This window comes from Colobus angolensis, unplaced genomic scaffold, assembly GCF_000951035.1.
Source record: "Colobus angolensis palliatus isolate OR3802 unplaced genomic scaffold, Cang.pa_1.0 Scaffold211, whole genome shotgun sequence".
Classification (NCBI taxonomy): domain Eukaryota; kingdom Metazoa; phylum Chordata; class Mammalia; order Primates; family Cercopithecidae; genus Colobus; species Colobus angolensis.
In genome coordinates, this window is record NW_012115278.1 from 909,013 (window position 1) to 921,562 (window position 12,550).

The 12,550-nt window shown below is 58.6% G+C and overlaps 1 long non-coding RNA gene across 1 annotated transcript; it reads left to right on the forward strand.

Moving 5' to 3' along the window:
- The first annotated feature begins 460 nt into the window (after nucleotides 1-460).
- Nucleotides 461-8,049, forward strand: LOC105512412. The gene is made up of 6 exons (XR_001001845.1): nucleotides 461-512; nucleotides 864-909; nucleotides 2,302-2,575; nucleotides 2,812-2,856; nucleotides 4,717-4,760; nucleotides 7,977-8,049. It is a non-coding gene; the product is annotated as an uncharacterized LOC105512412 (long non-coding RNA).
- The last annotated feature ends 4,501 nt before the right edge of the window (nucleotides 8,050-12,550 follow it).

Genomic DNA, 12,550 nt, shown 5'->3' on the forward strand with positions numbered 1-12,550 from the left:
CTGCCAGGTCTGCAGTGGCACGTGGCATCCAGGCCAGCCTCCTTGGTTTGTTGTGAGCTGGTTGCTGGCCGTGGCCCTGCCCAGTGGTCCCGGTGCCGCCCAGAGTCAAGCAGGGGATTTTGCGTGGGCAGTGGAGGTGCTCCAGGGTCCTGCAGTAGGGTGCAGCCTGGGTGTTTTGCTCTGACCCTGTGACCCGCCTGCCCTGTCCTTCCAGGGTTCAGTGGCCAAGGGTTCCTTGTGTTCGTGAGCATCACAGTTTTACATGGATCTCATCTCATGAGTCCATGGAGGGAGAGCATGTGTGAGCCAGCCCCACCCTGCCCACTTTCCTGCATGGAGACATGAGGCTCTGTTTGGACACCTGTCCCCCACCCCTCCAGATGGTGACCCCAGAGGAAGACTTGCATTGGGCCTGCTGGCTCTAGGCCAGTGTCTCTCAGCCAGGTGCTCAGCCCCTGGTGAGCTGAAGCTCAGGCCCTTCCTGGCACCCTGGTCTGCTGCACTGAGCTGCAGTGAGCCCATCTGCACCCCACTGGATGCATGGGTGGCGGGCGGTTGGGGGGCGGTGCCCTGGGTTGGGTCGATGATGAGAACCTTATATTGTCCTGAAGAGAGATGATGACTTAAAAATCATGCTCAATAGGATTACGCTGAGGCCCAGCCTTGGTGAGAATTTTGGAAGAAGATGCTGGGATCCGGAGTTCCCCGGAATGGCCAGTGTATTTTGGGCTGGAGACCTTGAGGCCCTGAATGGAATCTGACCCCTTCTCTGTGCTCCTCTATGAGGCAGCCCAGGCTCCCTGTGTGGGCTTGGTGTCGGAGCTCTGGTTCTGTCAACCCCCATTCTCCCTTGTGTCTTTCAGTGAGCTCTTCCACCCAGGTGCAGCCCCCAGGCACTGACCAGCATAGGTGAGTTGTCCTGCTGGGGTCATGGGTCATCAGTCAGGCAGCGTGGGGTCACCAAGGGTCACCCTTTGAGACAGGAGGGTTTCCATAGGCAACCGACCTGAATCTGCACCAGGGAGGGGTGGATTGGTCCTCCAAGAGGGCTGACTTTTTGGGAATTGGACCCAAGGAGGATGCCTTCCCTGCAGCCCTGCAGGGATGACGGTGGTCCAGGCAGGAAAGGGTTCCTTCAGTCTCAAGCAGGGCAGCTCCCAGCTGAGTCTCGGTGCACTGGTTTGGCCTTGAGGACTGACCAGGCCACATGAGGGAGGCTGCAAGGGCTTCAGGACACAATGGGGTCATACAGGAGCTCCCCATCCCTGGAGAAAGGTGGGCATAGGGCTCATGGAGTTGAGCTGCAGAGATTTAAGGATTGCACAGGACTTATTGCCCTGAATGGGACCGACCCTGCTGATCTATGTGCCATCCCATGGTACCTGTTTGGGCCTGGATGGGGCGGTGCTATTTCCCTAGCTTTGGGTCAAGGCTGAGCTCTCGCCAGTGCCTGGTGGTGCTACAGTCCAGCCATGGACTCGTCAGGTTTAGGCCAAGGATGCGTCACGTCCTGCTTGGGGTCTCCCCTTCCCTGTGGCTGGAAATCACCCCTTCCCCGTTGGCAAGAGTCAGGAAGGGTGGCCTCCTGAGGTGGAAGGCCTGCTGTCAAGGGTCTTACCTCTGGAATATGCTGCCCATGCTGCTTCTGACCCATGGGGTCACCTCCAGGGTAGCGGGTCATGGACCCAAGGAAAGGAGAAGTCACCATGTGTCCCCCAATTAGCCGAGTGTGGCCCTGCTCTGTGTTTAGGAGTTGCATGGGGCATGGATGAGCACCCACCAGAGAAAGCATGTGGCCCTGGGACCCCAGGTTGCGATTTCCATTTCATGCTGGGATAGGGCACCTGGGTGGGTGCCCACAGTGCACAATGGTGCCTGGATGGGTGCCCATACTGGCAGGCTATGTGACTGCCAGCTTTGCAGTGGCACCTGGCGTCCGGGCCAGCCTCCTTGGTTGGCTGTGAGCTGGTTGATGGCCCTGGTCTGTGCCCAGTAGTTCTGGCATGATCCTGGGGTCGTGCAGGGGAGCCGGCATGGGCAGTGGAGGTGCTCATGGGACCTGTAGTAGGACACAACCAGATCTTCTTGCCCGAGCCCAGTGACCCGCCTGCCCTGTCCTTCCAGAGTTCAGTGTTGAGAGAGCATTGGGTGCCCTGTGTCTGAGATGAGCCAGTGGTCTGCATGGATCCCATCACATGAGTCCATGGAAGGCAAGCATCCCTGAGCTGCCACACCCCACCTTCTACCTCCATGGAGGCGTGAGGTTGTGTTTGGATGCCTGTCCTACTCCTGTTTCCCCAGATGTTGAGGCTGGAGGAAGACGAATTGGGCCCAATGGCCCCAGGCCAGTGTCCGTCAGCTAGGTGTCCAGCCCCTGGTGCACTGAACATTGAACACTTCCTGGCACCCTGGTGTCCTGCACTGAGCTGTGGTGAGCACATCTGGGTCCTGCTGGAGGCATGCACTGGGAGGTGGTGTGCTGAGTTGGGTCGATGATGAGAACCTTATATTGTCCTGAAGAGAGGTGATGACTTAAAAATCATGCTCAATAGGATTACGCTGAGGCCCAGTCTAGGTGAGGGTTTTGGAAGAGGACACTGGGATCTGGAGGTTCCCTGGCAGAGCCATTGTATTTTGGGCTGGAGACCTGGAAGCCCTGAAGGGCATCTGGGGGGCCCAACCCTGTCTCTGTGCTCCTCCATGAGGCAGTCCTGGCTCCCTGTGTGGGCTTGGTGATAGTCCTCCTGTTCCCCAGGAGCGAGGCATGTGGGCGGCTCCTCCCTGACCGCCATTCTCCCCTGTGTCTTTTAGTGAGCTCTTCCACCCAGGCGGGCACCCTGGCATTGACCAGCATAGGTGAGTGGATCCTGCTGGGGTCGTGGGCCATGCGCCAGGCTGCTTGGGGTCACCAAGTATTAGCCTTCAGGCAGGAGGGTTTCCTCAGGGAGTCGACCTTAATCCCCACCTGTGGAGAGATGGGTTTGTCCTCTAGGAAAGCAGCTTCCTGGGGAATCAGACCCAATACGATGCCTTCCCTGAAGCCCTGCAGGGGTGATGGTGGTCCAGTCTGGAAAGGGTTCCTTCAGTCTCATGCAGGGCAGCTCCAAGCTGACACTCGGTTTGTGAGTCTGTCCTTGAGGACTGCCCGGGACCAATGAGCGGGACAGCAGAGACTCTGGGGTGCCACGGGGATCACTCGGGGGCTCGCTGTCCCTGGAAATGGGTGGGCGATCGGGCCCATGGGGTGGGGCTGTGGAGATTCAAGGATCGTGCCCCACTCATGGCCCTGTATGCAAATGACCCTGTTGAGCAATGGGCCACACCAGTAGCTCCTTCTTGAGCCTGGTGGGTGGCGGTTCAGCTTCAACTGGTCGGGTCAAGGCTGAGCCGTGGCTGGTGCTTTGTGGTGCTGCAGGCCGGCCCTAGGACTCATGGGCTTTGGGTCAAGGGTGCAGCCCACCTGCTGCTGGGGGTCACCCCTTCTTCGAGGTGAGTGACTAGAAGGGTAGCATCCCGAAGTTGGAAGGCACCCTCATGAGGGACCCGTCCCGGGAATCTGTTGCCCAGGCTGCTTCTGAGCCATGGGGTCACTTCCAGGGTGGTGGGGTCTTGGGTCCAAGGAAAGGAGAGGGTACCATGTGGCTCCTGATTGGCTGAGTGTGGCCCAGCTCTGTGTTTGGCAGGTATCTGTGTGGCAGTGTGGATGAGGACCCAGCAGACAAAGCACGTGGCCCTGGACCCAGGCTGCGATTTCTGGTGTGCGCTTGGAGAGGGATCCTGGGCAGGCATTCTCCGCACACAGGGGCAGGCTGTGGGACTGCCAGGTTGGCAGCAGCGCCTGGCTTCCAGGCCAGCCTCCTTGGTTGGCTGTGAGCTGGTTGGCAGCCTTGGACCCTGCCCTGGGTTTCTGTTGTGGTCTAGAGTCGTGCAGTGGAGCCACTGTGAGCGGTGGAGGTGCTCCAGGGGCCTGCTGTACGGCACAGCCTGGGCGTCTTACCCAAGCCCTGTGACCTGCCTACCTTGTCCTTCAAGGGTTCAGTGGCAGAGAGGACCAAGCGTTCCCTGGGTCCATGACCATCATTATCTCATATGGATGCCATCACATGGGTCCATGGAGGGAGAGCGTGTGTGAACCAGCCCCCACTTCCTGCTTTCCCGCATGGAGGCGTGAGGCCCTGTTTGGATACCTGTCCTCTGTCCCTCCAGATGGTGACCAGAGAGGAAGACTTGCGTTGCGCCTGCTAGCCCCAGGCCAGTGGCCATCAGCCAGGTGCCCAGCCCTTGGTGAGCTGAAGCTTGCGCCCTCCTGGGCCCTGGTCTCCTGCATTGAACTTGGTGAGCACATTAGGGTCCCACTGGATGCATGTGTGGGGAGGGGGTGCCCTGAGTTGGTTCAATGATGAGAACCTTATATTGTCTGAAGAGAGCTGATGACTTAAAAATCATGCTCAATAGGATTACGCTGAGGCCCAGCCTGGGTGAGAATTTTGGAAGAGGATACTGGGAATTACGAGTTCCCTGGCAGGACCACTGTATTTTGGGCTGGAGACCTGGAGGCTCTGAGGGCATCTGGAGGGTGCCCAACCCTGTCTCTGTGCTGCTCCGTGGGGCAGCCCAGGCTCTCTATGTGGGCTTGGTGTCGGTCCTCCCCTTACCTGGGGGCAGGGTACTTTGGCGGCTCCTTCCTGAGCCCCCATTCTCCCCTGTGTCTTTCAGTGAGCTCTCCTGCCCAGCAGACCCCCTGGCAGTGACCAGCATCGGTGAGTGGATCCTGCTGGGGTCATGGCCCATAAGCCAGGCTGCATGGGGTTGCTGAGCATCAGCCTTTGGCCGTAAGAGTTTTCTCAGGAGCTGTCCTGAATCCTCACTTGGAATGGGTTCTCCAGGCAGGCGGCTTCCTTGGGAATCAGACCCAAGGAGGATACCTTCCCTGAAGCCCTGCAGGGGTTGCAGTGGTCCAGACAGTAAAGGGTTTCCTCAGCCCCATGCGGGGCAGTGTCGTGCTAAGACTCAGGCTCAGGTCAGGCCTCTAGGATGGCCAGGCCACATGCGGGTGGCCACAAGGGCTCTGGGGTGCCAAGGGGGTCTTGCAGGGGCTCTCTGACCTTGGAGAGTTGTGTGCGATTCTGCCCATGGGGTTGGGCTTCGGATTTGCAAGGATCTCTCCAAACCCATGGCCCTGAGTGGGACCGACCCCATTAAGCTATGGGCCATCCCAGTGGTGCCTCTTTGAGCCAAGTGTAGGGCGGTGCTGTTTCCCTAAGGGTGTGTCAAGACTAGCTCTAGCTGGCACCTGAGGGTGCTGCATTCCGGCCCTGGAATTGGTGGGCTTTGGGCCAAGGGTACAGTCCATGTCCCACTGGGGGTCACCCCTTCCTTGTGGGCAGTGACAGGAAGGCTGTCCTCCTGAGGTGGGGAGACCTGCTGTGGAAGGACCTGTCCTGGAAATTTGTGGTCCAGGCTGCATCTGAGCCATGGGGTCACCTCTGGAGGGGGGATCCTGGGTCCACGTAAAGGAGAAGACACCAGGTGTCCCCCGATTGACTGAGTGTGGCCCCGCTCTGTGGGTGGGAGGTGTTGTGTGGCCGTGGATGGGGACCCACCAGAGAACACATGAGGCCCTAGGGCCCCAGGCTGCGATTTCTGGTGTGGTGTGGAGCGGGGCCTGGGCGCTCGCCCTCCACACAGGGGCAGGCTGTGCGACTGCCAGATCGGCAGTTCATGGCATCCGGGCCAACCTCCTTGGTTGGCTTTGAGAGGGTAGGTGGCCCTGGCCTGCACCCCAGGGGCCAATACAGCCCTGGAATTGTGAGAGGCAGCTAGCGTGGGCAGTGGAGGTGCTCAAGGTGCCTGCAATAGGGCATAGCTAGGGCATCTTGCCCGAGTCCAGTGACCCACCTGCCCTGTCCTTCCAGGGTTCAGTCGTGGGGAGGGCCAAGGTTCCCCTGCATCCATGACACATCAGTGTTTCACATGGATCCCATCACATGGGTCAGTGGTGGGAGAGCAGTCGTGAGCTGGCATCCCCCACCCCCTTCCCGCGTTTAGGCGTGAGGTTCCATTTGGACACAGGTCCACCTCCTATCCCCTAGATGGTGAGACCAGAGGAAAACTTTGTTGGGCCTGCTGTCCCAGGGCGAGTGGTCGTCAGTCAGGTACCCAGCCCTTGGTGCGCTGAAGCTCAGACCTTTCCTGTCGCCCTGGTCTCCTGCACTGAGCTGTGGTGAGCACATCTGGGTCCCGCTGGATGCATGTGTGGGGGAGGTGGTGCCCCGAGTTGGATCAATGATGAGAACCTTATATTGTCCTGAAGAGAGGTGATGACTTAAAAATCATGCTCAACAGGATTACGCTGAGGCCCAGCCTAGGTGAGAATTTTGGAAGAGGATGCTGGGATCCCAAGGTCCCCTGGCAGGGCCATTGTATTTTGGGCTGGAGTCCTCGAGGCCCTGAAGAGCACCTTGGGGGTGCCCAACCCTGTCTCTGTGCTCCTCTGTGTGGCAGCCCAGGCTCCTCATGCGGGCTTGGTGTTGGCACTCTGGCTCCCAGGGGCTGGGGCAGGTTGGTGGCTCCTCCCTGAGCCCCCATTCTCCCCTGTGTCTTTCAGTGAACTGTTCTGCCCAGGCGGACCCCTGGCCTTGAGCGGCATAGGTGAGTGGATCCTGCTGGGGTCATGGCCCATGAGCCAGGCCATGGGGGTCCACTGAGGGTCACCCTTCAGGCCACGAGGGTTTCCTCGGGGAGCTGACCTAAATCCCCACCAGGGACAGATAGTTTCTCCAGGAGGGCGGCTTCCTTGGAAATCGATCCCAAGAAAGATGCCTTCCCTGAAACCCTGCAGGAGTAACAGAGGTTCACGCAGGAGAGGGTTCCTTCAACCCAACGCAGTGCAGATCCTAGCTGAGACTTGGTGCACGGGTCAACTGACCAGGCCACATGAGGGCATCCACAGGGTCTCTGGGGCCAGGAGTCTTATACGGGAGCTCTTCCTCCCCGAGGCTTGCAGGGGGTTGCGTGTGGGTGATTGGGCTTACGGAGTCAGGCCTTGAAGACTCAAGGGTCGGGCCATACCGTGGGCCCAGAATGGGGCAGACCCTGTTGAGCAATGGGCCATTCCACTGGTGCCTCCTTGAGGCTGGTGGGGGTGGTGCGGCCTCACTGGGGTTGGGTCAAGGGTGAGCTCTGGCCAGCACCTGGTGGTTGGCCCCGGGAATCATGGGTCAAGGGTGCAACCTGCATCCCACTGGAGGTCACCCGTCCCCAAAGTGGAGTGGCCGGAAGGGTGGCATCCTGTGGTGGAAGGTCCACTGTCAAGGGACCTGTGCTGGCAATTTGCTGCCCAAGCTGCTTCTGAGACATGGGGTCACCTACAGGGTGGTGGAGTCTTGAGCCAAAGGAAAGGAGAAGATACCATGTGTCCCTTGATTGGCTGAGTGTGGCCTGGCTCTGTTTGGGAGGTACACGGTGCATGAATGGGGACCCACCAGAGAAGGCATGTGGCCCTGGGGCTCCAGGATGCGATTTCTGGTGTAGGCTTAGAGTGGGTGCCTGGAAGGGTGCCTTCCACACCCAGGGGCAGGCTATGTGCCTGCCAGTTCTGCAGCTGCACATGGCATCCAGGCCAACCTCCTTGGTTTGCCATGAGCTGGTTGGTGGCCCTGGCCTTGCCCAGTGGTCCAAGTGTGGCCAAGTCATGTGGGGGAGCTGGTGTGCGCAGGGGAGGTGCTCCAGGGTCCTACAGTAGGGTGCAGCCTGGGTGTCTTGCTAGAATCCCATGGCCCGCCTACCCTTTCCTTCCAGGGTTCAGGGGCAGGGAGGGCCAAGGTTTCCTTGAGTGCATAACCGTCACTGTTTTACATGAATCCCATGTATTGAGTCCAGGGAGGGAGAGACCATCTGTGAACCAGCATGCCCTGCCCACTTTCCTGCATGGAGGCGTGAGACTGTGTTTGGACAACTGTCCCCCACCCCTCCAGATGGTGACCCTGGAGGAAGAATTGCATGGGGCCCGCTGGCCCTGGAACAGTGTCCCTCAGCCAGGTGCTCAGCCCCTGGTTAGCTGAAGCTCAGGCCCTTCCTGGTGCCCTGGTCTCCTGCACAAAGCTGTGGTGAGCACATCTGGGTCCCAGTGGATGCATGCATGGGTTGGGTGGGGGTTGCCCCGGGTTGGGTCAATGATGAGAACCTTATATTGTTCTGAAGAGAGGTGATGACTTAAAAATCATGCTCAATAGGATTACGCTGAGGCCCAGCCTAGGTGAGAATTTTGGAAGAGGATGCTGGGATTTCTAGGTCCCTGTCAGGGGCTCTGTATTTTGGACTGGAGAAATCCAGGCCTTGAACAGCATCTTGGGGGAGCTCTACCCTGTCTCTGCGTTTCTACATGAGGCAGCCCAGGCTCTCTCTGTAGGCTTGGTGTTGGCTCTCCGGTTCCCCGGGGTAGGGCACCTTGCTGGGTCCTTCCTGAGCCTCCGTTCTCCTCTTGTGTCTTCTGTATTTCAGTGAGCTCTTCAGCCCAGGTGGGCCCGCTGACATTGACGCACATAGGTGAGTACATTCTGCTGGCATCATGGGCCATGAGCCAGGCCACATGGTGTCACTGAGGGTCAGCCCTTGGGAAAGAAGACTTTCCTTAGGGAGCCAACATGAATCCCCTCTGGGGAGAGATGGTTTCTGCAAGAGGCTGGCTTCCTTGAGAATCAGACCCAAGACAATGCCTTCCCTGATGCCTTACAGGGGTGACAGTGGTCCAGGCAGGAAAGAGTCCCCTCAGTCCCATGCAGGGCAGCTCCCAGCTGAGACTTGGTGTGTGGGTCTGGCCCAGGCCACATGAAGGGGGCCACAGGGGCTCTGGGGTGCCACAGGGGTCACACAAGAGCTCTCTTTCCCTGGAGAAGTGCTCGAATGGGCCTGTGGGGTCAGGCTGCAGAGATTCGAGGACTGCATCCCAACCATGGCCCTAAATGCAACCGACTCTGTTGAGTAATGGGCCATCTCAATGGCGCCTCTTTGAGCTTGGTGGGGGGTGGTGCTGTTTCCCTGGGTTTGGGTCAAGACTGAGCTCTGTCCACTGCCTGGCGATGCTGCAGGCTGGCCCTTGAACTTGTGGGCTTTGGTCTAAGTCAGCAGCCCACATCCTCCTGGAGGTCACACTTTGCATGTCAATGAGTGGCTGGAAGAGTGGATCCTGAGGTAGGAAGACCTGCTGTCGATGGTCCTGTCCTGGGAATTTGCCACCCAGGCCTTCTGAGCCATGGGGTCACCTCCAGGGTGGCAGAGTCTTGAGCCTAAGGAAAGAGAGGACACCATGTGGCCCAGGGTTGGCCGAAGGTGGCCTGACTCTGTTTTGGGGACCTGTGCGGGACATGGATGGGGACTCGCCAGAGAAAGCCTGTGGCCCTGGGACTCCAGGCTTTGATTTCAAGTGTGGTTTGCCAAGGGTGCCCCACTTCCGTGGTAGGTCTGTGTTCTGCGTGGATCCCATCACGTGAGTAACCCTCACCCCTTTGCTGCATGGAGGCATGAGGCCCCGTTTGGACACATGTCCTCCTCCTGTCCCTCCAGGTGGTGAGCCCAGAGGAAGACTTGTGTTGGGCTCAGTGTCTTTCGGCCAGTGTCCCAAAGCCAGGTGCCCGGCCCCTGGTGTGCTGAAGCTTGGGAACTTCCTAGTGACCTAGTCTCCTGCACTGACCTGTGGTGACTACATCTGGGTCCCACCGGATGCCTGTGCAGGAAGGAGGGTGTCATGAGTTGGGTCGATGATGAGAACCTTATATTGTCCTGAAGAGGGGTGATGACTTAAAAATGATGCTCAATAAGATTACCCTGAAGCCCAGCCTAGGTGAGAATTTTGGAAGAAGACGCTGGAATCCCGAAGTCCCCATCAGGGCCCCTGTATTTTGGGCTGGAGACCTGGAGGGCCTGAAGGGCATCTGGAGGGCCCAATCCTGTCTCTGCACTCCTCCGTGAGGCAGCCCAGGCTCCCTGTGTGGGCTTGCTGTTGGTGGTCCAGTTTCCTGGGGTGGGGCATGAGGGCAGCTCCTCCCTGAGCCCCCCTTCTCCATTTATGTCTTTCAGTGAGGTCTTCAATCCAGGCAGGGCACCCTGGCATTGAGCGGCATAGGTCAGTGGATCCTGCTGGTGTTATGGGCCATGGGCCAGGCCACGTGGAGTCGCTGAGGGTCAGCCTTCAGGACAGGAGAGTTTCCTTAGGGAGCAGACTTGAATGCCCACCAGGGATGGAAAGGTTGATCCTCTAGGAGAGTGGCTTCCTGAGGAATCGAACCCAAGGGGTATGCCTTCCCTGGAGTCCTGTGGGGATGACAGTCGTCCAGGCAAGAGAGGGTTCCTTCAGTCTCACACAGGGCAGCTCCCAGCTGAGTCTTCGTGTGCTGGTGTGACCTTGAGGACTGTGTAGGCCACATGGGGGGGTCCACAGGGCCTCCAGGATGCCATGGGGTCCACAGGAGCTCTCCATCTGTAGAGAAGGGTGGGCTAGGGCCTATGGAGTTGAGCTGCAGATATTCAAGGATCGCATATGACTTATTGCCCTGAATGGGATGGGCCAGTTGAGCAATATGCCAACTCGTGACACCTCTTTGAGCCTGGAGGGGGCGGTGCTATTTCCCTAGGTTTGGGTCAAGGCTGAGCTCAGGCTGGCACCTGGTGTTGCTGCAGTCTGACCATGGACTCGTTAGGTTTAGGCCAAGGGGTCAGCCCACGTATTGTTGAGGTTCTCTCCTTGGCTGGAATTCACCCCTTTCCTGTGGACAAGTGTCTGGAAGGGTGGCCTCCTGAGGTGGAAGGCCTGCTATCAAGGGTCTTGTCCCTGGAATATGCCGCCCATGCTGCTTCTGAGCCGTGGGGTCACCTCCAGGGTGGTGAGTCTTGTGCCCAAGGAAAGAAGTCACCATGTGTCCCGCGAATAGCCAAGTGTGGCCCTGCTCTGTGTTAGGAGGTGTGTGGGGCATGAATGGGGGCCCACCAGAGAAAGCATGTGGCCCTGGGACCCCAGGCATGTACATCACTCTAGTACGTGCTGTGATAGGGCACCTGGGTGGGTTTCCACAGTGCACAGGGGCAGAATATGTGACTGCCAGCTTTGCAGTGGCATCTGGCATCTGGGCCAGCCTCCTTGGTTGGTGATGAGCTGTTTGGTGGCCCTGGTCTGTGCCCAGTAGACCTGGCATGATGCTGGGGTCATGCGGTGGAGCCGGCATGGGCAGTGGAGGTGCTCATGGGCTCTGCAGTAGGGCACAGCTGGGGCTTCTTGCCTGACCCCAGTGACCCGCCTGCCCTGTTCTTTCAAGGATTGGTGGCTGAGAGAGCACAGGGTGCCCTGTGTCTGCAATGGGCCAGTGTTCCACATGGAACCCATCACATAGGTCCATGGAGGGCAAGCATCCCTGAGCCGCCACACCCCACCTTCTGCCTCCATGGAAGGATGAGGTTGTGTTTGGATACATGTCCTACTCCTATTTCCGCAGATGTTGAACCTTGAGGAAGACTTGCATTGGACCCAATGGCCTTGGGCCAGCATCTGTCAGTCAAGTGCCCAGCCCCAGTACACTGAAGATGGGGCCCTTCCTGATGCCCTCGTCTCCTGCATTGAGCTGTGGTGAGCACATCCGGGTCCCACTGGATGCATTGATGGGGAGGGGGTGCCTTGGGTTGGGTTGATGATGAGAACCTTATATTGTCTGAAGAGAGATGATGACATAAAAATCATGCTCAATAGGATTACGCTGAGGCCCAGCCTGGGTGAGAATTTGGAAGAGGATGCTGGGAATTATGAGTTCCCTGTGAGGTCCACTGTATTTTGGGCTGGAGACCTGGAGACTCTGAGGGCATCTAGAGGGTGCCCACCCCTGTCTCTGCACTCCTCCATGAGGCAGCCCAGGCTCACTACGTGGGCTTGGTGTCAGCACTGCTGTTACCCAGGGGTAGGGCACTTTGGTGGCTCCTTCCTGAGCCCCTATTTTCCCCTGTGTCTTTCAGTGAGCTCTTCTGCCCAGCAGACCCCCTTGCATTGACCGACATAGGTGAGTGGATCCTGCTGGGGTCATGGCCCATGAGCCAGGCTGTGTGGGGTCTCCAAGGGTCATCCTTTGGCCACAAGGGTTTCCTTAGGAGCCTTCCTGAATGCCCACCTGGGATTGGTTCTCTAGGAGGGCAGCTTCCTTAGGAATCAGACCCAAGGAGGATACATTCCCTGAAGCCCTGCAGGGGTTGTGGTGGTCCAGGCATTAAAGGGTTTCCTCCACCTCATGCAGGGCAGTGTCCCGCTAAGACTCGGTCCTCAGGTCTGGCCTCTAGGATGGCCAGGCCACAAGAAGGGGGACACAAGGGCTCTGGGGCACCAAGGGGTTCATGCACAGGCTCTCTGACCTTGGAGAGGTGTGTGTGATTCGGCCCATGGGGTTGGGCTGTGGATTTTCAAGGATTGCACCAAACCCATGGCCCTGAATGGGACTGACCCTATTAAGCAATCGGCCATCCCAGTGGTGCCTCTGTGAGCCAAGTGCAGGTCGGCACTGTTTCCTCAGGGTGA